This window comes from Panthera uncia, chromosome B4 (assembly GCF_023721935.1).
Source record: "Panthera uncia isolate 11264 chromosome B4, Puncia_PCG_1.0, whole genome shotgun sequence".
NCBI lineage: Eukaryota > Metazoa > Chordata > Mammalia > Carnivora > Felidae > Panthera > Panthera uncia.
In genome coordinates, this window is record NC_064809.1 from 91,550,045 (window position 1) to 91,577,419 (window position 27,375).

Here is a 27,375-nt window from a genome sequence, read left to right on the forward strand (position 1 = left end):
AACTAAATGAAGCAGGCTTCTTTTTTTGCGGGATCTTGCAAATGTTTAATATACCACTGTGTTTTGGGATGCTCCCAAAAGGAGATAGTGTCTAGTAGTTCCCAAATTTATATGTATCTTATTCTTGCAGGATGTTGCCAGGCATTAGTATTCTCCAAAATACTGTGCTGTGCTGCCTAAATAAGTCTGTTTCCTTGTGTCTCTTCTTAGCATAAGAAGAATAAATGCTCATTAGGAAAAATTTGGTGAGTTCAGAAAAATATAATAAGAAAATGTTACTTATAATATTGTGGTCCAGAGGTAACCAGTGTTAACATTTTAACCTATTTCCTTCTAAACTATGAAGGTTCATGACTCAGAAAATGAAGTTTTATGAGGAAAGCAGGATTTTTTAGTGTAAGAATGTAGTCCCGATAGGCTGGAGGAGAGAGGGCGGGATGGGAAAAAAAAAATAACTCTTCGAATGTTGATAAAATAAGTAGAAGGGACCAGGAGATAATTTTCCAATTTAGTAGCTCCTCCTGTAGATAAGAGACCATATAATTAGATTTCTAGATATCTACGCCAGTTGCTAAATTTCTGATAAACACACTGCGGAGATCTGGCCCAGTTAGCATAGAAATGGCTCCATAACTTCAGCTTCTACTCTATTATTATTTCCTGCATTTACCACTTCATTTGATCTCGAAGACAAACAGTATTGCTAGAATAGGCAGTTGAGCATTTTGCTACAACCATTGAAATAGGGAGATATCCCCCATGAGTCACAAAGTCACACGTAATGTAACCAAATGACAGTGTGTCCACCTGATACACAGCAAGCCAATAAAAACTGACACTGAACTTTTGCAGTGAAGAAAGACAAGTGATTTATTGGGTTAGCACCACCCAGGAGAACAGAGAGCTAATGCTCAAAAATCCTAAACAAGTGAGGATTTTTAAGCGCAAAAGTTGGGGCAAGGGTCTTTTGAGAAGGTGGATGCCATTGATCAGTGGTCCATGAGGCCATGCCAGCAGGTGTTCTGGTCCCCCAGAGGTCCTTTCCATCTCAAGAGACCTAGAATCTGAAAAATATCTTTATTCTTTATGTTAAGCTAGTGGGGTTGCATTCCTACAGGTTCCGTGGCCATTCCAGCTGTGTCTGCGGGTGATAGGACTTCTGTTCATTCTTTCATCTGAACTGACAAGATGGGACACCGGCTTCAATAACATGCTTACCTTCTTCCATCATCAATGTAAAAAAATAGGTAATATCCTGACAACCCTTAACAGTTGACACTATTACGAAGCACGTTCACATATGTAATATCTCTGGAGTCTAATAGCCACCGAGAGGGGGGGAGACGGCACAAGAGTGTTGGTGGGTTTTACTGCTTCTTTAATTTTTAACAGATAAAGAATGTAGGACTCGTGATTTACTCAAGCTAGTAAGTGGCAGAGTTTGAACAAGAAGTAACATCTCTGAAACCCCCTTCTGTGTGTTGCATAAAACAGCCAAGACAACAAATTATGTGATGCATGTGGTTGAATAAAGACTTCAATATCTTTGTATTCATGGAAGACAGAAGACAAACATTTTTTGAGGTTAGTAAGTACAGGTATTCCTTAAGCGTGGACTTTATCTTCAAAAGCATCTCATATTTCATTCTCAGTCTTCTGCTACCATTTGGGCCCCACTATGTGAGTGTTTCAAAATAACGTGTTCTTAAAGCTGTGAGCCCAAACTTGAACTAAATTTTGAAACTTTCACTCAAGAGATTGTTAGTGGGTGCTTTTCTGGGTTTCGAAGGAGACACAGCCGGGTATTCTGCTGGGCCATTCTGTGCCACTGATCACTATGCTATCCACACTGTCCAGGTATGCTTTTGAGGAAATCCCAAACAGAGATTTTTTTTTTTTCGGTTTTACCATGTTGAAGGGAAAGATCTCCAATGAGCAATGCCTAACATTCATTTTGTCATTCCGTCAACAAATATGTACTGAGTACCTGCCAAGGAGCTGGGGCAAAATAGAAAATAAGACAGAGAGGATGCCTGCACTTGAGGACGCTCTACAGGAAATAATTTCAACTACATGCTGTAGAAAAAAATGAAATAGGACAATATGATGAGGTTGGTGATGTGAAATAGAGTGAGTGACCAGGAAGCTCCTTTTTCTTTTCTTTCTTTCTTTCCTTTCCTTTCTTTCTTTCTTGAAGGCTTTAAATTGGGGTTTGGGAAATCCCTCCCAGAGCTGGTATTTGAGCTGAAGATCTCAAACTTCTATGATGTTAATGGGTCTCCAGTTTGTTTCCAATTAACGCTCAATCCAAACGTTTCTACTTCAAGCTGTTTCATCGCTTTGGTTTAGTATTTTGGTTTAATTCCAAATATTTGAAATTTTCTTCTTTTGGCAAGGTTTCTTTGTGAACAGTTCTGTATTGTTCGATGCTTGAAAGGCAGGTTGGTAGGACTTATTTTTATAAGAAATAGTTCTCTACTTCCCTTTTTCTTCTTAGTATGGCTGTGTTGGCTGCATCAACAAACAGACTTTGAAAACATGCTCATTCCTGGTGTGTGAGACTTCACTTGGGTGTGTACGGTTTCCTCGCCTGGTGAGAAGGAGAGAAGGGAGTATCATTTGCCCTCTCTCTGCCCCCTTGCAGGTGTGCACAGTGGGAAAGAGTCTGTCTCCATTCCTCTTCAACTCACTGGACCATCCTGCATCTCTCTTTCTCTTTTTTTTTAAGTTTTTATTTAAATTCAAGTTCATTAACATACAATGTAATATTAGTTTCAGGTGTACGATACAGTGATTCAGGACTTCCATACATCACCCTGTGCTCATCACATCAAGTGCCCTCCTTAATCCCTATCACCTATTTCACCCATCCCCCAAAGACCACCCCTCCAGCAACCCTCTGTTCTCTATAGTTAAGAGTCTGTTTTTTTGGTTTGCCTCTCTTTTTTTCCCCTTTGCTCATTTGTTTTGTTTCTTAAATTCCACATCTGAGTGAAATCATATGGTGTTTGTCCTCCTTTGACTTATTTCACTTAGCATTATACTGTCTAGCTCCAACCACATCCTTGCAAAAGGCAAGAGTTCATTCTTTTTTATGGTTGAGTAGTATTCCAGTGTGTGTGTGTGTGTGTGTGTGTGTGTGTGTGTGTGTGTGTGACATCTTCTTTATTCATCAGCCAATGGACACTTGGGCTGTTTCCATAATTTGGCTATAATGTCTTCAAGCAGCCTAGGAGCCACAGAGCCCAGGGCCCTCAGAAGGAACGCCTCGGAAATATGTGACTTTTTTTTTTCCTCAATGTTTATTTATTAGAGAGAGAGAGAGACAGAGTGTGAGTCAGAGAGGAGCAGAGAGAGAGGGAGACACAGAATCCAAAGCAGGCTCCAGGCTCTGAGCTATCAGCACAGAGCCCTTCGTGGGACCCAAACTCATGAGCTGTGAGATCATGACCTCAGCTGAGGTCAGACGCTTAACCAACTGAGCCACTCAGACACGCTGGAAATATGCAACTTTTGAGTGTGTGTTTCTTTTTCCCTCAGGAAGATGGGAAATGTATATATTACAATAATCTGGGGAAGCCTTTTTGCAATACACTCATTCCGTCACCACAGACTGTGTGAATGAGGAAGAGAAGCCAGAGAAAGCTTTCAGGTGAACCTCATGAATCCCAGGCTACTCACCCTTCTTAACAATGCATGAAGGTAGTGGACCAAATCTCATTTGTAACTCAGATTGACAGTGATGAATTAATTATCTTTTATTCAAAAAGTAATTTTTGAGTCAGAATGTTCTGCTCAGCGGTAGGGAATAGAAAGATAAATAAAACATGATTTCTACCTTCAAGGGCTCCCAATTTAGTTGGCAAAGCAGAATGGAAAATAAATAAGTTATAATGAAGTGAAATAAGTGATTATATAAGGAGTAAGGGTTCATTCAGTATCATATTTCCTTAAAATGCAGTAAGATCTAAATGAGTATCCAAGGCAGGGTATCTGGCCGGCTGGATTGGTAGAGCGGGCGACTCTTGATCTTGGGGTTGTGAGTTCGAGCCCCATGTTGGAGGTACAGATTACTTAAAAAAATAAAACCTTAAATGAGCATCCAAGGCTAGGAGACTATTTAATAAATGTTGCATTTAAAAGGAATACATTTATAAGGAAGGAACTATCCCACATGTTCCTTCATGTGAATCCTCCACAAATGTTTCTTTTAAGGAGGTAGGTATATACTTGTCAAGGCTCAGCTCACAGAACATATGTAGAAACTACTTCATTGCTAGGCACTGTGAAATGAGGTGGGGAAATCTTTCAGGCCGAATGTTATAGGAAAGTTGGCCTGTAAGTTTTAGCATTGACAAGGACCTTAGATATCATCTTTTTACCAATCCACTCCTTGATAAGCCCTGTGAAGTTCAGTGTAAGTGACTTGCTCAAGGTCACACAGCTAGGTAGTGGTGGAGGCAGAGAGCCTACATTCTCCTGATTGCTCTAGTGCTATATTGCAGATGGCAACCCTGAGTTAGTTGGAGATGTTTTTGTAGAAAGAAATAGATAGCAAAAATCCTTCTCATCCTACCCATGTAGTAAGATCTAATCAAGCACAACAGACTGTTGAAAAAGAAAAAAGGGACAGGCTGAGAGATATAATAGGAAGTATTTGGCACATGCTCTGTTCACTCCTGTCCCTCCCCCCAACATATTCCGTGACTCTTGGCTGCAAGGATGCCCTTACAGGCTGGGTATTTTCCCTCAGGATGGATGTGCTATTAGTGACCCTTTTAGGGTAGCCTGGACTGATACTGAGTCGCTATTCTTGGTTGCTTTTTCTACATGGGAAGCTTAAAGGGTCGAGTCAGAACTTGATGATGTCACTGCAAAACAACTGCCTCAGAAGGGGAGAGTCTTTGTTTAGGGCTCAGTGCACCACACACACACACACACACACACACACACACACACACACACACCTATCCATATGAGCAGGGCCAGTTTCTCACTAATCCCCTTCCTCTAATTGGCATTGGCTCAAGAGTCTGTGTGGATGGGTCTTACCAATGCCAAATTATCCCCCACTCATCCTACATTCCAAACTAAACATTAAGTATCTCTTTTACTTTGCTTCTACTCAGGGTGACCTAATCTTAAACAATTCTCTGTAAAATGTTCTGCAGGCTGACATCTGCTTTCCTTTCTTCATCTCCCAAAAGGTGATCATAAACAGAATTTCAAGAAATTTCTCCTGCAGCTGTTTGCGTTATACCACGACTTCTCTAGTTTCAGTCCTGAGGGTGTTTCCTACTGTCTGTTTATATTTGTGTTACCTAAGAAATAAATCCTCTTAATTTAAAAACAAATAAACAGTGTGTGGTGGCGAAGTTCTAGGCATGATATAAATCTCTCCAAAGTAATCTTGTTCACTGAAAACTCACAAAAATGGTTTCAACCTCAACCATTCTGCTTGTAGTAGAGAACCGTTTTGGTAACAGCCACTAACATTAAAAGATTTGTGTTGTGTTTTTCTTTTTTCCCAAGCACCCATATTGAAAACAGAATTCTCTGCGTTTGCTCAACGAAGAGAGTCTTTCCAAGGAAAATCTCTTTAAAAATCCAGACAAAGGAAATCTTTTGTAATGACAAAAGGGATTTGTGATTCTGGAGATGTGCCTGTTAGTTCCATAAACCACAGCTCTACTACATACAACTCAGGCCAACAGGAAATGCTGACCAAGGGGAGGCAATAATGCAACCTGTTCAGAGCGCAGTGTGTGTATGTCATAACATCATGACTGAGTGTTGTCTGTGGGGCAAACTCATAAAGTTGTGGTAAAAACACTGACTCTGGATTCACACGGATCTGGACCCCAATCCAAGTTTACCAATTGCAGTCTCTGTGAGGAAGCTATTGTTTCCCTGAAGATCAAATGGGGTTAATTATATTACTTTCTTCATAGGGTCACAGTTAGGATTAACTGAGATGATTCAGGTAAAATTCCCAGCCCTGGCCCTGGCGGATATCAAATTTGCCATAAATGTTAGTTAATAAGTAAATGAGTTGATCTGGAGGCTGAAGTACTGGTGAAGTAGGCCAGTGAGCTACCCTTAGAGACAAACAAAAGTAATCCCTGTGCTATGGAGAGCTGAGCCAGAATGCATGCCCCAGATACGGAGGATGGCAGGGCATGCCTCGCTCATCCAATATGGCCAAAAAGGTACCTGGCTAAGTTTAAGAGTTGCTCAATCAATTACAGACTCAAAGGATAATTGAGCATTCTTTGTTTCTCTTGGCAAAACCATGATTTGCAAAATCCTATTTGGCAAGAGAAATGTTCCAAGTTCTCTTTTTTTTTTTTTTTTTTTTTTTTTGAGAAAATTATTTTAATTGCAAAAAGTGGATTACATGAACAACCTCTAAAGTTCTTTTCAGGTCAAAGCATTCTGTCTCTAAGCATGGAGTATGTAGTAGAAGGAACATGCTTGGGCACTGGTGCCAGCCAGACCTGAGAGTAAGCCTGGGGGCCACCTCTTACCGCATATAACTTGGTCAAGGTCTGTCATTTCTCTGAAGCTCCATTTTTTCATCTGTATACATGGATGTAATAAAACCCACCTTACAGTATGGTTGTAAGAACTAAATAAGAATATTATACACACAAGGGCCGACCATGGTTCTTAGCACATGGTACATAATGAATAAATGAGAGTACCTCTACCCTTCCTTTCCAAAGTCACCAGCAGGGTGACCCAAGTCACTATGAACCTCCCAGGGGGAGCTCTTCCTTAGGGAACGATAGCTGTGGATGAGGCTTTGCCTCATGTTCAAATCATGAGTATATTCTCCATGTGGCCTATTACTTAAATAGCCTCTTGAGATTTTTATAGGAGGAAGAGGGATGAGAGAAGTCAATGGCAGAAACCTATGGGCTGGAACTTTGGCACTGCTTAGCTGGCTGCTTTGAGGACATTGCCCTGCCCTATATCCATCTAGCCACCTACCTATTCAACATATATTTATTGAGCACCGACGATTCTGTGTTAACATTGCACCTGGGCCTGGCAGACAACAGCGAAGAATCAGTGACCCCTACCCTTTAAGGGTTCACAGCACACTGGGTGAGACAGAGAAAGAGAAGTACACAGGCAATTAAAATACAGTCTGCTGTAATCAGAGCCAAGAGAGGGGAAGTACAAAATGCCACGGGCATGGCAAGAATGAGACGTGTACTTCCTGGGAGGCTGTTAACTTGACACTACTTTAAATTCATTCAGTGAGGGGTAGGAAAAAATGGATTTTTAAGCTATTTTTTTTAAAAGAACATAATAAACACTGATATATCCATTACACCACTTGAGAAATAAAACACTACAGGAGCACCTCACTGGCTCAGTCAGAGAAGCATATGGCTCTTGATCTCGGGGTCGTGAGTTCGAGCCCCAAGTTGGGTGTAGAGATTACTTAAATAAACAAATAAACTAAAAAAAAAAAAACACTACAGCAGGGTGGGGGGAATGGGTGAAGGTGGTCGAAAGATAAAAAATTCCAGTTATAAGATTAATAAATGAGATATAATGTACAGCATGGTGACAGTAGTTAACAACACTGTATTAAATATTTGAAAATTGCTGAAAGAGTAGATCTTTAAAGTTCTTATCACAAGAAAAACACTATAACTACACGAGGTGATACATGTTAACTAAACTTACTGTGGGGATCATTTCGTAATATATTACCTATATCGAATCATTATGCAGTATACCTTAAACTAATGCAATATTATGTCATTATATCTCAATAAAACTGCAAAAAAAATCAGAAAACAACCTACTAGAAATACCATTGAAACCTCCTACGTATCCCTTCCTCCTCTATTTTTACACTTTTATTCCATAGGCATGTATGCCATGTGATATATACAATATTTTAGTGGAACGAACATTAATAAAAAGTAGGCTTAGGGCCATTTACTTAACTAACTCACTTTTACTAGCTGAAAGTTAAAGCCAATCAAAGTTCTGAGAGATTTTGCAAAGATTTTTATTTTTCACTTTTTTATAATTATTTCCCAAGTTTGCCTTTGGGTTTCTGAGTCCCACACATTTGGGGGAAGAAAATTGATAATTTAAAAAAATTAGAAAATACAATAAGTCATTCATTCACTATAAATATCACTACATACTGTTCAGTTTCAGAATTTCTGCTGCCTTCACAGCTACTAGATATACATACTGTAAAAATGCTCAAGAGCATTAGGTCTGTGCGAAAGAGAACGATTATTTAATTTTTTCTAAAAGGTTCTGCTCAAAAGTGTTGTTTACTACAGTAGGCATGAAACCAATTTTCATCTCCACAGCTATGTAAGAGTTGAGTTTCCAATGATGTTTTAGCACACTCTTAGGTGGGCGCCCTGGGAAGTCCTGGTTATGAGAGCACACCAAGGGGGTAGCCGATCTGGACATAAGGTTTAGGGACAGTATTCCATCGCTGGATGGAAATGTGAAGGATTGGTAGAAATTACCAGACCAACAGTTAGAGGTTGGAAGGAGTACAGGCACTATTTCAGGCGTAACAAGAGAAGAGTCAGAAGTGAGAAAGAACATGGTGTATTTGAGACCATAAATGGCATTTGGTATTGCTGAGGCAGGGAATCTGAGGGGAAATTGATAAGGAATGCACTAGAGGAGCCACATGATGCAGGAGAACCTCTATCTGAATTTCCTACACTACAGAATACATTTATGGAAGTTAAGTAGAGCATGCAAAAAAGCGCCCAATGGATAGAACTGATAAATTCAGGTAGAATTTGAATGCATTAAAATTCTGAGCATAATTTGCCCTGAACATCCCTGTACAATGCCGAAAATGCGCCATATTCTTCCTATATCCTCTTCCTCCTTTATCCTGTTCATCATTTATTCAATAATGGGGCAAAACTATTAAACCAAAGAAGAAACTGAGTGCAATACAGTACAACTCCTAATACTTCTTGTAAGAACGGCACTTTTGCGTCCTGTTTGATTGTGCCAGGAAAATGCATGTGACCTCAACTGTAACACTAAATACAGCACTGGAGGACTATGCTGCGAGAGGAGGTTGCATCAAAACAGAGATTCTAGGTCACATTGGCTTGAAGAGCAATTTTTTTAAAGCAAGGGTTTGGGGTCTTCTACTTGTAACACTGGCCCTACAGCATACCTGGAGAGGAGGGAAGCGGGAGCTGGAGAGGAGAACCAGATCCACAGACGTCAGAGCCAGGTACCCTCCCTGGGACAGATGATCAAAACCCAGACATGGGCAAAAAGATGCAGTCTAATTTCAGACCTTCCACTCAAGTTCTGAACAGAAACCGGACCTCCAAGCATGGGGCACGCAGACAATGCAGCAGGAAGCTAGGCACCTGTTAAAAAATCACGACGGGGATGAGCCAGGTAATTCAACTACCCAGCATGAAGCAAAGGAAACAGGAACTGGAAATAACTCCTAGAGAGAAGCAGGTCTCTGGCCATCCCTGGAGGTAATTGGGGGGCAGAAGATGGCACAGTAGAAGCGTATGGATTATTCAAGAGATCCAGTCAGCATGGTGCACCCTCTAATAGCATCACAAGAGTGCTGGCCTGGCCCCACTTCCTGGACTTTGTAATAGCAGAAGCCACATGGTCTGGACACAGGGGAGACGGCAAGTTGTCCCCCCAAGTGCTCGGAAATAAACTTCCCCTCTGAGATGTAAACACATCACATTAACTGCTCAGAGATATACAGCTCGGAGAGGCAAAATGGCTCTGAGGCCAGCAAGACTTGACCTGGGTGAGGGCATCACGAGAGCCAAACACATGTTAATTCAGTGCAAAAAGCAGAGGTAGTTCTTGACTTTCCTGCGTATGTTACGCAAACTATAATTTTACGTATCACAAAGACACTCAAACCATCCTGTCATACGCTAACCGTGCCCTTTCCTGATTCAGCTGGCCAGTGACACTTGGAGCTACCACAAGGTGGCACTGCCTGCCACCCAATGGTTTAGTTCATCAATGTCAACCTCGTTGCTCTGAAGATTACTGAAATCATGTACATATTTGGTTGCCCTTTTCCTTATTACCTTATAAAATGTGCCAAAATCGGATGTTGCCATAAAGGAGAGGATATTCAGGCAAGGAGGCTCAAGTATCTAGTCCCTTTCGTAGTTACATTTTCTCTGTAAAATAATAAATTATCACTCTTATCTATAATTTTCCATCTCTCGGGAAGTTTCAGTAGTATAAGTCACCATCTCTAACTATAACCAACTGACAAGATCACGTACAGTCACCTGCAAGATCAGACCCTGGATCAGGGGAAGCCCATCAAATAACCATTACTGTTTCTTGGCAGATTTCTGACTTTTCCTATTTGCACAACTCTATTTTTTAATCACTGTGTGCTTATCCATTTGAGGTTTTTAGATTTTTTTTCAAAGAATTTAAAACCACATAGATGTACAGAGTATAGATTCTGAGACCCTTTGTGTCCCCTTTATAAGGGAACAAGCAGATAGGAGAGGGCTGCCAAATTAGTGGGGACCAAGGGGTTGACTAGGATGGATGTGGGCAATCAATCTTAGGGAGCAGGTGCCAAAAGTCAGCATCAGAAAGATCCAAAGCAAACACCAGGGTCAAGGAAAGGAAAAGGATCATAAGGTGAAGACAAAATTTGGGAAAGGGACAGAGATGAGTATAAAGAGGAAGCAGTTCAGGAGCTAATGAAGGGGATCTGAGATGACATTCCGTTAAGACAGGAGAATTTTTGCACCTTACCTTGGTGAGTTGGCAGGTGTAGTTTGGATATGTACCAAGTTAGGTTAAAGCTTTCGGGTCAAGGGGCACCCGGGTGGCTCAGTCGGTTAAGCATCTGACTTCGGCTCAGTTGTGGGTTCGAGCCCTACGTTGGGCTCTGTGCTGACAGCTCAGAGCCTGGAGCCTGCTTCGTATTCTGTGTCTCTCTGGCCCTCCCCCCACTTCTGCTCTCTCTCTCTCTCTCTCTCAAAAATAAATAAACATTAAAAAAAATTAAAAGCTCCAGGGTCAAGACAGACTATTAAATTGCTAACTCGCCACCTTCTCCGTGGTTGCTTGGGGGTGGGGCAACATTCTGTCAAAGCCGAGAACTAATTAAAAGTCTCTGTTATGAGGCTGTCAAACGAATGATCCTTTACTCCTGTGGGCCTGGAGGGGCCAGCTGACTTTTATCCTCCTTCGCTGTGTGCCCTTCTCAGGTTTCCAGCTGAGTAAAAGGTATGGCTGCCAGCATCATCGGGGAGCAGGTCAAAGTTGAAAGACTGAACTGGGAAACAATAAAGGGAGAATTTGTGGCAGCTACTGTTTCAGTCCACATAGTGCACTCCCTCCCTCTTCTTGGGCTTATGGCACCACCACCTCTTCCGTTGGGAAAATGCTGTTCCCCGACTCTAGAGGATTTGGGGAGACTGCCAGCCCAATTTCACCTGGCTGCCCCCAAGGATTGGCATGACCAAGAATGTGCCCATCACAGTACTCACCCCCTGGCCAAATTATTGACCCAGTGTCCTTCTCTAGAATTTTCTGGAGTTCAAGGAAGATCTTTCTTTTTCCTGAGATGAAAATCTAGAAGAATGTGACCCCAGAATGGCTGACAGTCACATCCCCCACTGGATGCCGGGTCAAGATTCCTCCTCAGCGAAGGACTTGCCCCAGCTGCTGGGAGTATTGCTGGCACATAACTTTTGGCTGTCAGCCTTCAGGAATTGCCTCAGCTACAGACAGCCTCCTTGCCCAAGGTCACTCCCTTCCCTGGGCAGCCTACATGCAAAGACCGATGGACCCAGGAGCAAGGTCATCTCAGTCCAATGTGGGACAATTCTGACAGGCCATTCCAGCTCCATGCTTTCTTATGCGGTCAGCCTAGGCTGCCATTGGGTCTGCACCATAGCTTGACTTTTTCCTCTACCCAATCCTGCATCCTGCTGTTCCCTTCCCTAGGCATTAGTCCTGACGGTACTCCTGAGCATTCTGAGCATTAAACTTCATATAAGGGTCTTCTCTCCAGCCTGCAACACGCACCACACTGAGGAACTCGAAAGAGTGAAGTCAACATACAAAGAGAATCTGACTTAGAGAGAGAATGAAAGAACTGGCTGGATGCAATCACACAGGGGCCAGAGCCAGTCTTGACATCCTGGGCTTTGACTGTGTGAGTCAGTTAATCCACATTTGAGATGTTTTGTTTTAAAGCCGGTTTGAGCTGGCTTTCTGATATTTGAAGCATAAACAGTCCCAGCTAATACAAAGGCCAACTGAACTAGCTGCACGGGTTGTTTTTTTTTTTAATATTGGTGAAAAATTGAGGACTTGTGCGGGCACCTGGGTGTGGCTCAGTCGGTTAAGCCTCGGATTCTTGGTTTTGGCTCACGGTTTGTGAGTTTGAGCCCCACATCGGGCTCTGAGCTGACAGTGTGGAGCCTGCTTAGGATCTCTCTCTCTCTCTCTCTCTCTCTCTCTCTCACCCTTCCTGCAGTCTCTCTCTCTCTCTCTCTCTCTCTCTCAAAATAAATGAATAAACTTAAAAAAATAGATGACTTGTGGAGGGTACTTCAGTGATACTGTATAAGTTACTCAACCTCTCTGGGACTTGGTTTCTTGGTAAGATGGCTACTATTACCTATGTTATTGAACTGTTGTGGGGATTGAGTGCATTAATGTGTAAATCACTTAGAACAATGCTGGCACATAAATTATTACAAATTGATGCGCAGAGGAGCCTTTTTTGTTCCTTCACTTAAAATCAGTGGTACCAGGCCCATGCCAATCCTGAACCAGCGACTCATGTGGATCCCTTTTGTGTTGCTTTGTATGCTGATGCTACTATGGTACAAGACAATGAAGATTATTTATTACTGTACATCTGGAGTTGCAAACTCCAATGGCTATAAGGGTAAGCCAGTAGCCCAAAAGAAGAAAGCCAGCCTTGGGCAAGAATACTCAATCAAGAAGGAAGCAGGAGAGGTGGGGGACTGTGGCAAAATGGAAAGCACACACTTTGTCTGAGGTGGGCAGCCACTCAAGCATAGCTGATTGCTGCCATATGCAAACGAGGGCCTGTTACTGCCAAATTTTCTGATTTCTCAGGAAAATTTTTTTAAACTGGATTTTCATGCAAAACATTACATTTTTTGCAATATTGGCCATTTAAAAAATACAGCGAAGGCCAAGCAAAACACATCTGTCAATCACAGCTTGAGGCTTCACTTGTACGATACTTGTAGAGTAGTACATAAGTAATAGAATTTTCTTCCTTAAAATATTTTAATCAAACTAATACATGAGAGATGCCTAGGTGGCCCAGTTGGTTGAGCATCTGACTCTTGATCTTGGCTCAGGTCATGATCTCATGGTTCCTGGGATCGAGTGCCACGTCAGGCTTGCACTGACAGCTCAGAGCCTTGGGATTCTCTCTCTCCCTCTCTCTTTGCTCCCTCCCCTCCAAAAAAAAAATAAATAAATTTTAAAAAGATAATACACGAGCATAGGCTTTTTCAAAATAGTGTAGAAGAGCTTACAATGAAAAGCCACAATCCCCTGCTTCACCTTTTCAGGCGCCACCCCAAGAGAAAAGTTGTATTTTCCTAAATAATACCACTACCTCTTGATTTCTCCACTTTAGACATTTTAGATATCATGTATTTAATTCATACCATGATACATGAAGGTTGAAGCCATTTATACTTAACTGTGTTTTTTGAGATTCAACCATGGGTATCTTCCACTTCCCCCTAATCATCTGATTTCTTTTTTCAACATTGAGAGCCGAGCCAGTCAGGGTTCAGTAAAAAAAACCATGCAATTATTTGGCCAGAAGGAATGTAATATAAAGACTTGTTTGTGTATAAAAGTCACTGAAAAATTAACAGAGTTTCTCAACTTTGACACTGTTGACATTTTTTTCTGTTTTTAATTTTAGAGAGAGAGCAGGGGAGAAGGGCAAGGGGTGGGGAGGGAGAGAGAATATTAATTAAGCAGGCTCCACACCCAGAGCAGAGATCGACACAGAGCTCAGTCCCATGAGCCTGGGATCATGATCTGAGCCCAAATCAGGATTTGGACACTCAACCGACTGAGCCACCCAGGCACCCTGACACTGTTGGCATTTTAGACCGAATAATTCTTTGTGGTGTGGGCTGTCCCCTGCACTGTGGGGCGGTCAACAGCCCTTCTGGCTCTCTGGCTGCTCTTCACTAGGTGCCCGTAGTGTTGCCCACACTTAATGCTGAACTGTCACAACCAAAAATCTCTCCAGACATTGTCAAATGTCTCCTGGGCAGGGGGCAAACTTTCCCCTGCTTAAGAACCATTGCCCTAAGGCACCTACCACTCCTAAGGTTGGGGGAACAAAGAGCAAAAGCTGGAATCATTAAAACTTAAAAATGTAGAAAAGGGGACATTTAGCCCCTCGGACCTCTGCCGGTGCTGGTGTCTCCGAGGAGGCACGAGGAAGCCGCTTCTGCAGATGTTGGAAAAACTGCCAACTGGATTCGACTGCTGCCAGAGGAGGGGCCGGCTCCTGCGGAACAGCTTTGCAGGGGTGAGGCTCTCTAGAGCAGGAGGGACACAGGGAGGGCGAGTCACGTTTTTTGCCTCCAGCCCAGACATCTCCCTCTAGTTCCCCTATAGGCAGAGCCAGCTGGCAATGCCCGGTTTGGTTTGCAAATCCTAGTCCCAGCTTCACAAAGCTGATCTAGGTCATTTGAAGCTAAAAGACTCTTACTGGCACAAACACCAAGCTCTCATGTATGATCCCAGGGGATTCTCAAACTTTGAAGGGCTTACAAATCACTGGGAACCTGAGATGAAATTGGGAAAGCAAGCAGGGATGACGGAGAGTCACGGTAAGAAGTTTGAACTTACTCCCAAGGACAGCAGAGAACCACTGAAGAGTGTAAGCACAGGAGACAGCATACTGGATAATTTTTCCTGATGGCTAATCTTATCCATCGTTAATTCTTACCGGTATCAAAAAGAAAACCACAGACCCAAAATGGAGTCACTTATGTCAGGCCACGACACCAAACCAGGGCTTAATACCTAAACCAATGGCCCTTTCAACCTCCCCCCGGAAACATAGTCTGAACTGGTCAGTCAGGAATTTTATGGTCAGCACCAGCAAGGTCACATGGGTCCTCTCTATCCCCCAAAGAAGGATGAGGTAACTGACCTAATAAGACCCTTTTGTCCTCAAAGGTGACTTTACCCCAAATAACCCTTTTTTTCTGCTTATGTCGTCCTTATCCTGTCTTTAGAAACCTTTCTGTAGCCCTTTGCAGCTCCCCTCTACTTGCTAGATGGCATGCTGCCCAATTCATGAATCCCAGTAAAGCCAATTAGATCTTGAAATTTACTCAGTTGAATTTTGTCTTTAACACTGGTTTTGCTCTATTACTTGATTTCCAATCTTAGGGATATTTCCCTTAAGCCACTCTAAGACTATCATCCCCATCAGATTTAGTGGCTCCCTTCAATGGGCGCTGAGAGCTTTGCTATATATGCCTTTTTGTCATTGTTGTTATTGTTTAAACGTCTGTTTCTCCCACTAGACTGTTAATGCCTTGACAGGAATTGTGTTGTATTGATTTTGTTTGCCCGCAGTCTAACATAATAAGTGTTCCTTAAAGGCTTAATGGAGGGATGAACCTGGCAGGAAGGCAGAAAGAAATAAAAATATAAATGTACTTGCCAACCTACACCTTCTAGATGCATAATGATTCCTCATGTGACAAAGAAGTATTTTTAAACTGCAGACCACAATTAAACATTTAATAATGTAGAATTAGCAGTGAGATGGCAGAACAGGTAAGTGAACCCTCTTTTTAATTATACATGGACATTTCCTAGTATCTGTGTAATAAATTACTCTGGTGGCAACTCTAGAAACAAAAGTAGATTTTCTCAAATGACAAAAATGCATAATAATTATAGGAAACTGCCAAAGTTGCATTTATTTTAGTTCCTTCAAAGATGTGCCCACCCAGTGACACTCCAGGGTCCACAGAGCATAATTCTGGGTTTCAGATTAATACTAAATTGCTGGGGCACCTGGGTGGCTTGGTCCGTTAAGTCTCCGACTCTTGGTTTCAGCTCAGGACGTGATCTCACAGTTCGTGAGTTCCAGCATCGGGCTCTATCCTGACAGCACGGAGCCTGCTTGGGATTCTCTCCCTCCCTCTCTCTGCCCCTCCCCCACCCATGCTTGCTCGCGCGCTCTCTCTCTCTCTCTCTCTCTCTCCCTCAAAATAAATAAAATGAACAAACAAACAAACAAAAAAGACTAAGCTGCTCTACTTGTTCGCTCCTTCAACTCATTCTTCTTCCCCTACTTTGTATCTGACTCTTCCTACCTATGGATCTCAATGTCAGCCTCCCCAGTCTGGCAGAAGAGTTGACTTCTTCAGCCTCCCACCTTGACTCCTTCCTTGCTTTCCTTGCTTCCTCACAGCTCAGCCATTCTTAACACCCTCCCGACCTGACCCCAGTGCCTCGCATTCCCACCCCCCCACTTCCCACCAGATTGGCCCAGGCTCTGGGTGGCACCTGAACAGGTAAAGCAGCTAGTAGGTTGAGGTGTCACAGTGACAAGAGCATAGCATTGGAGTTAGGTGGCCTTGAGTCAAATCCTGCCTCTGCCACTTTCTTAGCTCTGGGACTTTGGGAAATCTATTCAACTTCACTAGTTTTCAGTATTCTCTTCGCTAACATGGCAATAATGTCTACCTTATTGGCTGTTAGGAAAATTAAAATACGTGTCACATGTAAAGTGCCAAGCATAATGCCTGCTGTCTTACGTGGGAAACTGGCTCTGAGAGGGAGGCTTGTGTGCAGGAGTTTTTTTAGAGAATGCCCTTGGGATCAATATGGGGGAGGGAAGAAAACAGAAGGGGGCAGAGAAGAAAGTTGAACTATACTGTGGTCACAGTGAGCTCTGGAGCTGGGAAAGTCCTTCAGAGTAGCTCTGTTTTCCACCCTATAGGCCAGTTGACATTCCTCGGGGACGTTATGTGACCTTGGATGAGGCGACTGTCCTCAGTTGACGGCAATTCCCAGAGGCTAAAAGCTGTCAACTGCCAACAACACTCCCCACAGTTGAGGCAATGAGCCTCAGACCTGAGTCAGGGATCTGGACAAATGGTGGTGTGGGGGAATACAAAAATCTACGTGGTCTTTGTCTCTGGTTCCAGCCACAGAGCTCTAAAAGTTCTTGGAATTTCCTGAGTGATGAGATGTATTTTATTATTCATAACAAGCCCTTTGATCACACCTGAGTTTATGCTAATGAGGTGACTTAGGGTGGTACCCCTAGATCAACTAGATGGGGCTGGTCACCAGAAAGACCAAGTGATTAGAAAATTACAACTTTGAGCCCCACCCACCAACCCCCGTGGGAAGAAGATGGGGGTAGAGATTGAGCTATATACAAACTTTTGAATGAGGTTGGTAAATATGCGGAAGTGCTGGGAGGATGGCATGACTGGAGAGGGTGTGGGAGCTCTGTGTCCCCCTCCCCCCAACCCCTAGGCATCTTTTGCCTATGCATCTTTTCCATTGGCTGTCCCTAAGTTGTATCCTTTATAATAAACTGGTAAACATAAGTAGAGTGTGTTCCTGGGTTCTGCGGCCATTCTAGCAAATTATGGAACATGGGGAAGGGATCATGAGAACCTCTGATTTATAGCCAGTTGGTCAGATGTACTGGTGGCCCTCAATCTACAACTGGTGTCTGAAGTGGGGACAATCTTGTGGAACTGAGTCCCGAACCTGGGCAGTCTGCTCTAACTCTGAGTAGTTAGTGTCAGAATTGAATCGAATCTTAGGACACCCAGTTGGAGGTGGAGAGTTGATTTTTCATCAGAAAAGCACACCAGGTGAATACTTGATAAATGTCGTAGTTCTATAAGTTGAAAGAAAAATAAAAATGGTACTAACACGTAGTGGACTTTTCAGTAAATATTTACTGAATGAGAGAGTAAACCCCGGGCACCAAAATCTTGCCTACAGTTGTTAGTTGGTGCCACCCAGTTTCTTTTTTTAATTTAATTTTTATTTTTTTAATGTTTGTTTATTTTTGAGAGGGGGGGAGGGGCAGAGAGAGAAGGAGACACAGAACTCAAAGCAGGCTCCAGGCTCTGAGCCGTGAGCACAGACAGAGCCCAATGCAGGGCCCTAACTCACGACCTGTGATATCATGACCTGAGCCAAAGTCAGACACTTAACCGACTGAACCACCCAGGTGCCCTGGTGCCACCCAGTTTCCATCTGCCTTTAACTATACCTGAGTAGGATTCTTTAACTCACAACTTTTTGAAAATAGCAAACGGATTAACAACCGAACGCACAAAATGGAATAAGCGCTATATGCTGTTATAGTTTTATGACTATGAGCTACCTTTAAAATGTGTGTGTGTGTGTGTGTGTGTGTGTGCATGTGTGTGTGTGTGCATGTGTGTGTGTCGTCAGAACTGTAAGTAGACCCACTCAGGAAGGCACTGCTGGGATGGTTAGGTAGGGCTGGGGAGGAAGATCTCAAGCAAGCCAAGGAGCATGATTAACTCAAATCTACACCAGAGGTCCCTGGGCAGCAAAGAAAACTTCTCAGTCCCAATGCAGTGTGGCTCCTTTTCTCTCAATACCCAGGATGAACACGTCTACCCGCCCACACCCCCCTCCCCCAGCCTCACTCTCTCCCTGTCAGCTTCTGAATGGCCAAATCCAGCTGCAGGGGTTTGTGCACACAGAATAGGATTCTCAGTTTCTGCCTCTTATTTCTCAGAGCTCACCCTCCAAGAGCATCGTCACACTGAACAGATTTTTTAAGAGATTTGCATCGCTTCTCCGTGCCTTCCTGCGAATGCCAGCTGCTGCCGCTATTGTGTAAAAGACACACCCCTCTCTTGCTTGCCTTGGAGCACTGCCTCTGCGCTGGGCTACAGGATGACGCAGGATTTCACAACCACCCTCTCCTTTGGCCAGGAGCGTAGAGCTTCCAGGCAGCACACGTCCTGCAAATGGCCCCACTTGGCCTACACTAAAACGGTCCCTAGGATCAATTCGATAGGTAACTAACAAGAGATACGGGAAATGGGGAACAGTGCCAAGGGTCTGGCTGGGCTGGATGTGACGCGTGAGTGGCAGATCATACCTGCATTTTTGTGTCTTCCTTCAGCATCACTGTGGGACTAGAGACTAGGAACAGAGACTAAGAATATTACGGATGGACTCGTGTTGGAGTGACTCATTGGGCATATCAGAAAGGCTGGGGGCATTCCTACTCCATGTTCAGAGAAATTCCACGTTGAAAAACTGACCACAAGAGGTGCCTGGGTGGCTCAGTCAGTTAAACGTCATGATCTCATGGTTTTGTCAGTTCAAGCCCCGCGTCAGGCTCTGTGCTGACAGCTCAGAGCCTGGAGCCTGCTTTGGATTCTATGTTTCCTTTTCTCTGTCCCTCCCCTGCTCACACTCTGTCTCACTCTGTCTCTCAAAAATAAATGTAAAAAAAAAACTGACCATGTTTAAAAAATTTTTTTAATGTTTATTTATTTTTGAGAGAAAGACCGTGTGAGCAGGGATGCAGAGAGAGAGAGAGAGAGAGAGAGAGAGAGGGAGACATAGAATCCGAAGCAGGTTCCAGTCTCTGAGCTGTCAGCACAGAGCCCAACCCAGGGCTCGAACCCACAGACAGCGAGATCAAGACCTGAGCCACAGTTGGATGCTCAACCGACTGAGCTACCCAGGCACCCCTGACCATGTTATCCAGGCTGAATAAAAAAACACTAATGTATTCAGGAAAGTGTCCATATCCCAAGTGAAGGACAAAGGCTTAACTAATTGGAGGTCCTAGGGAAAGGGTCTATAGTGTCTGGAAGATAAATTTCAATATAAAATAATCAGGAATATGAAACAGTAATTTTACATACACATAGTAGAAAAGCATGCTATGTTTTTTTTTAAATTTTTTTTTTTTTTTTTTTGGAGAGACAGAGAGAGAGAGACACAGTGTGAGTGTGAGCAGGGGAGAGGCAGAGAGAAAATGAGACAGAATCCGAAGCACGCTCCAGGCTCTGAGCTGTCAGCACAGAGCCTGACTCGGGGCTTGAACTCACAAACTGTGAGATCATGACCTCAGCCGAAGTCCCACGTTCAACCGACTGAGCCACCCAGATGCCCCAAAACATGCTATGTTTTTATCCATCTTAAATCTCCTATCGAAAATTTAAAAGCAAAAAAAAATTGGAAAAAAAAAAAAAACTTCTCATGACCCACTTTCCCTCTAGCTAACATCGCAAAACAACACTCCTCCAAAGAGCTGCCAACAGGTTGTCCCTAATTCCTTGACTGCTATTCTCTCATACCACCCCAATCAGGCTTCACTTCCATCACTGTGATGAGTGAAGGGCACCAATGACCTCTTCCTGGAAATATTTTCCTCATTTGGTTTCTGGGCCTCTGAACTCTCTTGCTTTTATCTCTCTGGCTCCTCCCTAGTCTTTTTGCTGGTCCCATCTTTTCTTCTCAGCATGTGACTGGTATAGTGCCCTATGCCTCCATCTGTCTCTTCTCTCTCCCTTGGTTGTCTCATCTGATCTTACGGCCTTGTTTGCCCTACGACTCCCACCTGTGTATTCCAGCCAGGCCTCGGCCCTCGTCTCTGGACTTATACACCCATCTGCCTTCTGCTTCCCTACCTGTATGTCTACTAGATGTCTTGTTCTGCTCTCCCACTCCATTCCGTCTCCAACACCAGGCTCACTCCATCCACAGCCCTCCACATCTCAAATGATGGCAATTCCATGACTCCAGTCACTGAAGCCCCAAAGCTTGTCGTCATCTTTGACTCTCCTTTCTTTCATATCCCATATCTGATCCACCAGGAAATTCTATTGCATATACTTTCAAAATGTCTCCAAAATCTGATTGCTTCTCCCCAGTTTCATTCCTCACTCCCTGGTCACCATAATTCTCCACCCCCCCTTAGTTGTTATTGGCTCCTAACTGGTCATGTCACTCCTCTGCTCAAAATCTTTTAGTGGCTGCCTATTTCTTTCTGAATAAAAGCCGAAACACTTACAGTGACCTGCCAAGCCCTATAGGATCTTGCCCAGTTATTACTGATCTCACTTTTTACTATCCTGCCTCTCACTCACTCTACTCCAGTATTTTTGTTTTGTTTTGTTTTACTGCTCCTTGAGCATAGCAAGCATGCCTCTACCTCAGAGCCTTTGCCCTGGTATTCACTCTGCCTGGAATGTCCCCACATGTCTGCATGGCTCCCCTCCACCCCAACCTTTTCTAGTATCTTCAAATGGCATCTTCTCCATGAGGCCTTCTTGAGAACCCAATTTAAAACTATCTACTGTATCCCTACTCTCCCTAGCATTCCCAATCACCCTGCCTTGCTTTATTTTGTCCTCATGCTCCTTACCACATTCTAACACATTGATACCATAAAATATTTACTGTGTATTATTTACCACCCCTGTTTTGTTCACTGAATCCCAGCCCCTACAGCAGAGTTAGCAAATGCTAGGATTTAATCAGTATTATTGAATGAATTAGTCATACTAGTTATACAATTATACTTAATTATTGAATTTCAAAGCAATTCTTTTTACAAAGCCAATAATTCCATTATTTTCATGGAATAGATTAAAATTACACACTGTCATTAACAACTACTAATTATTTTCATTAATTCAGTGTCACTTGGCTGAGAATCATATAATCCTCTTCTGCAGATTCCAAAGTACCTGTCCTTTCTAAACTTGCTACAAGGGAAATTCTCTATCTGTACCCAAACACTGCCCGTATTATAAATCATAATAACCAGCCTCTGTGACTCAGACACTGGAACAATATGGCCACACACAGGGTTGTGGGATCAGGTTGCCACGGTAACCCTCTACTCCCATCTTCTCTGAGTTTAATTGTTCAGTTCTAAAATTGCACACTCTTGAGTTCAGCCTGCTTCAACTCTGCCAGGCCTTAGCTGGCAGGAAATTAAGTGACAGTATTATTATTCACCATAATTACTTGCTAATGATAATTTATATTTAGAAATATGAGAAAATATAGAAAAGAGATATTTAGGAGAGCTTTTCAATCCATCTAATGCTGTTTAAATACCGGTACTAACTTTGCATGTTGTGAGAACACTATCTTTACTTTGCTGGCCCCCATCATGCACCACTCTGCCCCATGATAGACCTCTACCTTTCAGTTTATTGTGTTCCAGTGTAAGATAACTGAACTTGGCTCCTTGGTCTCCAGTCTTTTGGGAAACTCAAAGAAAAAAGTTGTTGGAGACTATATGATTGATATAGTTTAAGTTGTGGATAGTAAGTTTCCAGTTATTAAAAGGAAAATGAGCCAACAAAAAAACTGTTCAATTTCTTGATTATTTTGGAAAAGTAAGATAATTATCATTAAAAAATAATAAATCTGTAGTAGGTCAGGTAATAAAAATAAATGGCAACTTTTTAAAATAACCTTGTCCATTTTCAGGAACATAATTGTAATCTTTATAACCAAGTTAATTTCCTTAATAATGGCCTGAGGTTTTTTCATTTTTTGGTTTTATCTGTATTTTTTTAATGTTTATTTATTTATTTATTTATTTATTTATTTATTTCTGAGAGAGAGAGAGAGAGAGAGAGAGAGAGAGAGAATGCAAGTGGGGAAGGGGAGCAGAGAGAGAGAGAGAGAATCTTTTTTAATTTTTTTCCCTCACTATCACAAATTATGCTGTCGAGTTTCCCACATTTGGGGAAATCGCAGGGGTCACCACATCTGGAGTGCAATGGATAAGGCTTGCCCTGGGAAACCACCTTTGTGATCATGGTATCTCCCCTGCCAGGTAAGTATTTTTAAATTTTTTTTAAATGTCTTATTTATTTTCAAGAGGGAGACAGAATACAAGCCAGGGAGGAGCAGAGAGGGAGACATAGAGTCTGAAGCAGGCTCCAGGCTGAGCTGTAAGCACAGAGCCCTACTTGGGGCTCAAACTCATGAACCGCGAGATCATGACCCGAGCTGAAGTCAGATGTTCAACCGACTGAGCCACCCAGGTGCCCTTGAGAGAATCATAAGCAATCTTAAGCTCAGTGCAGAGCCCAACACAGGTGTCAATCCCACTACCCTGGGCTCATGACGTGAGCCGAAATCAAGTCAGACACTTAACAGACTGAGCCACCCAGGTGCCCCTTATCTGTATTTTTCAAATCAAAGAGAGCTACCAGCTCCACACTTAAGCCATAACCCTAAGCCTTAACAGATCCTGGAAGCCTGGATCAAGCCAAGACAGTGGGCATTAGAGGGGAGGAGTGCAGATGTGAAAGGTATTTGCGAGATGGAATCATCTGTGAGTGCATACACGTATAGAAAGAAGAGAACAGTAAGGTTGACTCTCAAATTTCTGACATGAGCGAGTGGGTAGAAGAGTACCAACCATCGAGTTAAGGCACCTAACCTGGGAAGAGGCTTTTGCAGGAAGATGAAGATCTTTCATCATTTGGGGCACGTGGCCCGCTGGATGAATATGGTCAGTAGGCAGTGGTCAGATGAGAGGCTTGGACTGGTACTGTAGATTGAGAGTGAGCTGGGTAGGCCACAGAAACCAGTCCAGTTTCCAGATTTTGTGAGAATAATGACTGGGGGCTCTGCAAAGGCTATGTTTTATTCTACTTTATTCCAACCCTGTAAAGAATATACACCCACTGAGGTTACACAGACATGTAAACTGGAAATGGCCCCCTAGGCCAATGTCTGGTCCCAAGAGTCCCTAGGGGTGAGGAGTCTGTAGGTCAGGAGAAGCAGAATCGTGGGGCTCAGTCTGCTGTCTTTTGTCCTATTTTAGGCAGGGCTTGGGGTAGTCCTTGGGGACCTCCTGGCCCCATCTTTTCTTCTCAGCATGTGACTGGTATAGTGCCCTATGCCTCAGTCTGTCTCTTCTCTCTCCTTTGGTTGTCTCATCTGATCTTACAGCCTTGTTTGCCCTATGACTCCCACCTGTATACTCCAGCCAGGCCTCGGCCCTCGTCTCTGGACTTGTACACCCATATGCCTTCTCCTTCCCTACTTGTATGTCTACTAGATGTCTTGTTCTGCTCTCCCACTCCACTCCGTCTCCAACACCAGGCTCACTCCATCCACAGCCCTCCACATCTCAAATGATGGCAATTCCATGACTCCAGTCACCGAGGCCCCAAAGCTTGTCGTCATCTTTGACTCTCCTTTCTTTCATATCCCATATCTAATCCACCAGGAAATTCTATTGCATATACTTTCAAAATATCTCCAGAATCTGATTGCTTCTCCCAGTTTCAAATGTCCAGCTTGTCTCCATATAAGGAATTTCTTGCTGCACCTTAGCAACAGACTTCTGCATTTTATTTCTTGCCATACATTTGGCCTATTGGAGGTTTCAGTATATCAGGCCTCCTCCAGGGAGTTATCAGCACATAAATAGTAAACTGAGGCTTTGGGCTTGGATGAAATCCCAGGAAGGACAGAGTGAGGAAAGAAGGGGGCAGAGATGGAACCCTGGGGAACCCCAGCATCTAGGACCAGAAAGAAGACCAGTGAAGGGAACAGGGAGAAAAATGGTGGGGCAGATGGTGTTATGCAAGTCAAGGGATGGGGGCTTCAAGTAGGGAAGAGGGTTCTACTGTGCCAAATGCTGCAGAGAGCAGTTAAATAGGGCTGGAGATGAGCCCAATGGGCTTGGCAGTTAGGAGGTCACTGTGACTTTGGCCAAGCCAAGTCTTATTCCTTCAAGTCAAGGAGCAATGCTGGACCAAGAGGTGAGGATAGGAATCTATGTTGAACTGGCTACAGGAGGGAGTCACAGGATTCAGTAATTTTTCTGTCCAGAAAACATAATTTATGTTATATATATTATATAAAATATAATTTATACTGAAACTATTTGCAGGTTTTAAGCCATCATTTAATTCATTGTCTGTACAGATAACATGGGGGGGGGGGGAGAAGAAAATACACCACAATTCTCACAGTGCTTGCAGTAGAATAGTGAGTTTATGAGTGTGTCTCCCTTTTTCTTCTCTTCTTCCTTCTTCCTCAAATGTTTAGTAATATGCTCATGTTGCTTTCAAGAGAAAAAACGTTTGAAGGGTAACAAAAGCATATCTTGCAAGGTATTCACTGGCAAATTCCAAATGAGTAAGGGATGACAAATATTGTTTCCAACTTTATTTGAAACTTTTACTCAGGTCTATTTTAATGTAGACGATTTGCATTTGAACATCAGAGAAAAAGTGTAGGTACGATATTTAAACCATCCACATAAGAGTAAGCTCTTAACCCTAATGCATTTTAGAATCACCTAGAAAGCTTTGCAGGAAGTATTGATGCCCAGGCCAATTATATCAGGATCTGGGGGTAAGGAGCACCTGGCTGGTTCAGTCAGAGGAATGTGCAACTCTGGAGCTCAGGGTCATGAGTTTGAGACCCATGAGGGGTGTAGAGATTACTTAAATAAAACTTAAAAAACAAAACAAAACAAAGAATCTCTGAGGGGTGAAGCCTAAGGTTAGGTATTTATTAAAGCTACACAGGAGATTCTACATGCAGCCAGGAATGAAAGCGGCTGGATTAAGCTGCATAACAGGACTGTGTCTAAAAAAATCATTCCATTCTCTTTCCTCCTCCCCCTTCCTTTATAGATCAAGTCACCCTGACACAGTTTGAATGCATCCTATACCATTCGTTCTATCGGTCTGTAATTATTTATGTACGTATTTGTGTGGCTTTTCCATTAATGTCCGTTTCCCCACTAGTCAGTGACTGGGGTGATGACAGGGACCTGATAGTTTTATGTACTTTACCAAGCTTCCAGCACTAGCCTGGCAGAGTGTAGTTGCTCTATAAATATCTGTTGAATGAATAAAACAGTATCAAAACGTTTACAGATCAGATGATGGGTATGTTTCACACTGGAAAATAAATTTTGTCTCTTCTCTCCCAAGGTGGGTCAGACTGGCCTGAAGGGAGAAATGGAACCAAAGGGAGCCACAGTCTGGCATTAGGCTCAAGCTGGCTAAAGCAAAGATGAATGGAATACACATTCACGAGAGGCCTGCTAGGAAGCCAAGAAGGACCTAAAGCTTCAAATTCTAGAGACAAGAATGAGAACAAGAGAAGTCTGGGGTTTGCAAGACAGACACAGGAAGCAAGTTCAGAGGGATACATGAAGAGCCCCCATCCCCAGGGCTGAGAGCCTTTTATGATGCCCAAATCCAATTTCCTGAGAGTTAAGGGCACCTATGCTGTCCAGACAAATTCCAGAAGGACCTTGTGAATCCCGAGATTCTATGACACTTAACTGTCAGATCAAAAAAATTAGATGATTGTGAGAAAGTATAACCTTTCGTTTCATGAATAAAACCCCCAAATCGGTGAACCGATACTGTGTTCGTACATTCCCTGTTTCAAGAATGTGCACAACTAAGGGGAGAGAGGGCTTGAGATGAATAATAAATATAATGCCTTATTTAAAGAATATCTTAAGTCTATAATAGCTTCCAAAAATGTTGCATGGAAAAGCAAGTGTTTTAGGTAACCCTCATTTCTAAAATGATTCAGACACATGATTGATTTATTATTTAAAATAGTCAGAGGTTTAACTTTCCAAAGGTTGATTCTAAACACATTCACGCATGGCTGCAGGTATTGCCTACCTAGATATAAAAACAGAACTCGCTAGAGATTGCCAAGGACACATGAAGAACATCCCACAGTCTGTAAGTTAAGGGACAGTTTGTCCTTATCTTCCTATAGCCATTTACCTTTTTGTTTAATACATCTGTTTGAGTGGGGTCATTTGGGATAAAACCTTGTAAATAAAAGAAGAAATTAGCAATGAAATAAAGCTTTTACAATTGTTTGAAAAGGGACCAAAGTATAGAAACCCACTTTTGTGAAAATGGCTAGAAAAGAGAATTCTAGGTAAATTTTGAAAGGATAATAAGAGGTGTCATATTCTGAGAACTTCATCATGTAAACTGCATTTTCAGTGCAGTGGAATTGAAGCAGAAACAGGATTTTACAATTTCCAACAGGCTGGAGAAAAATTGTTTCCAAAAAGAAAGATTTTCTTAGTAAGTGTGAATTCTATTTTTACAAAGTGATTTGAAATCAAGGTTGTGAATCAATGAAGCAAACCACAAAGGATACCGACGGCAAGCCCTTTAATCAATAGGAACACAACTGTACAAGGAGTGGGTAGGCAATATGTTTCTAATCCTTAACATATCTTTAGTGGAATACAGTCCACACAGGCGGGAAAGTGCTCCCCTTAATACCACAGAT

At 42.7% G+C, this 27,375-nt stretch overlaps 1 non-coding gene and 1 pseudogene across 1 annotated transcript; one reads left to right on the forward strand and one right to left on the reverse strand.

The window, feature by feature from the left end:
• Window positions 1-27,375, forward strand: part of LOC125919882 (uncharacterized) — a 112,437-nt pseudogene that overhangs the window by 58,486 nt on the left and 26,576 nt on the right.
• LOC125920568 (U1 spliceosomal RNA) lies at window positions 22,742-22,911 on the reverse strand. The gene has a single exon (XR_007457144.1). It is a non-coding gene; the product is annotated as a U1 spliceosomal RNA (small nuclear RNA).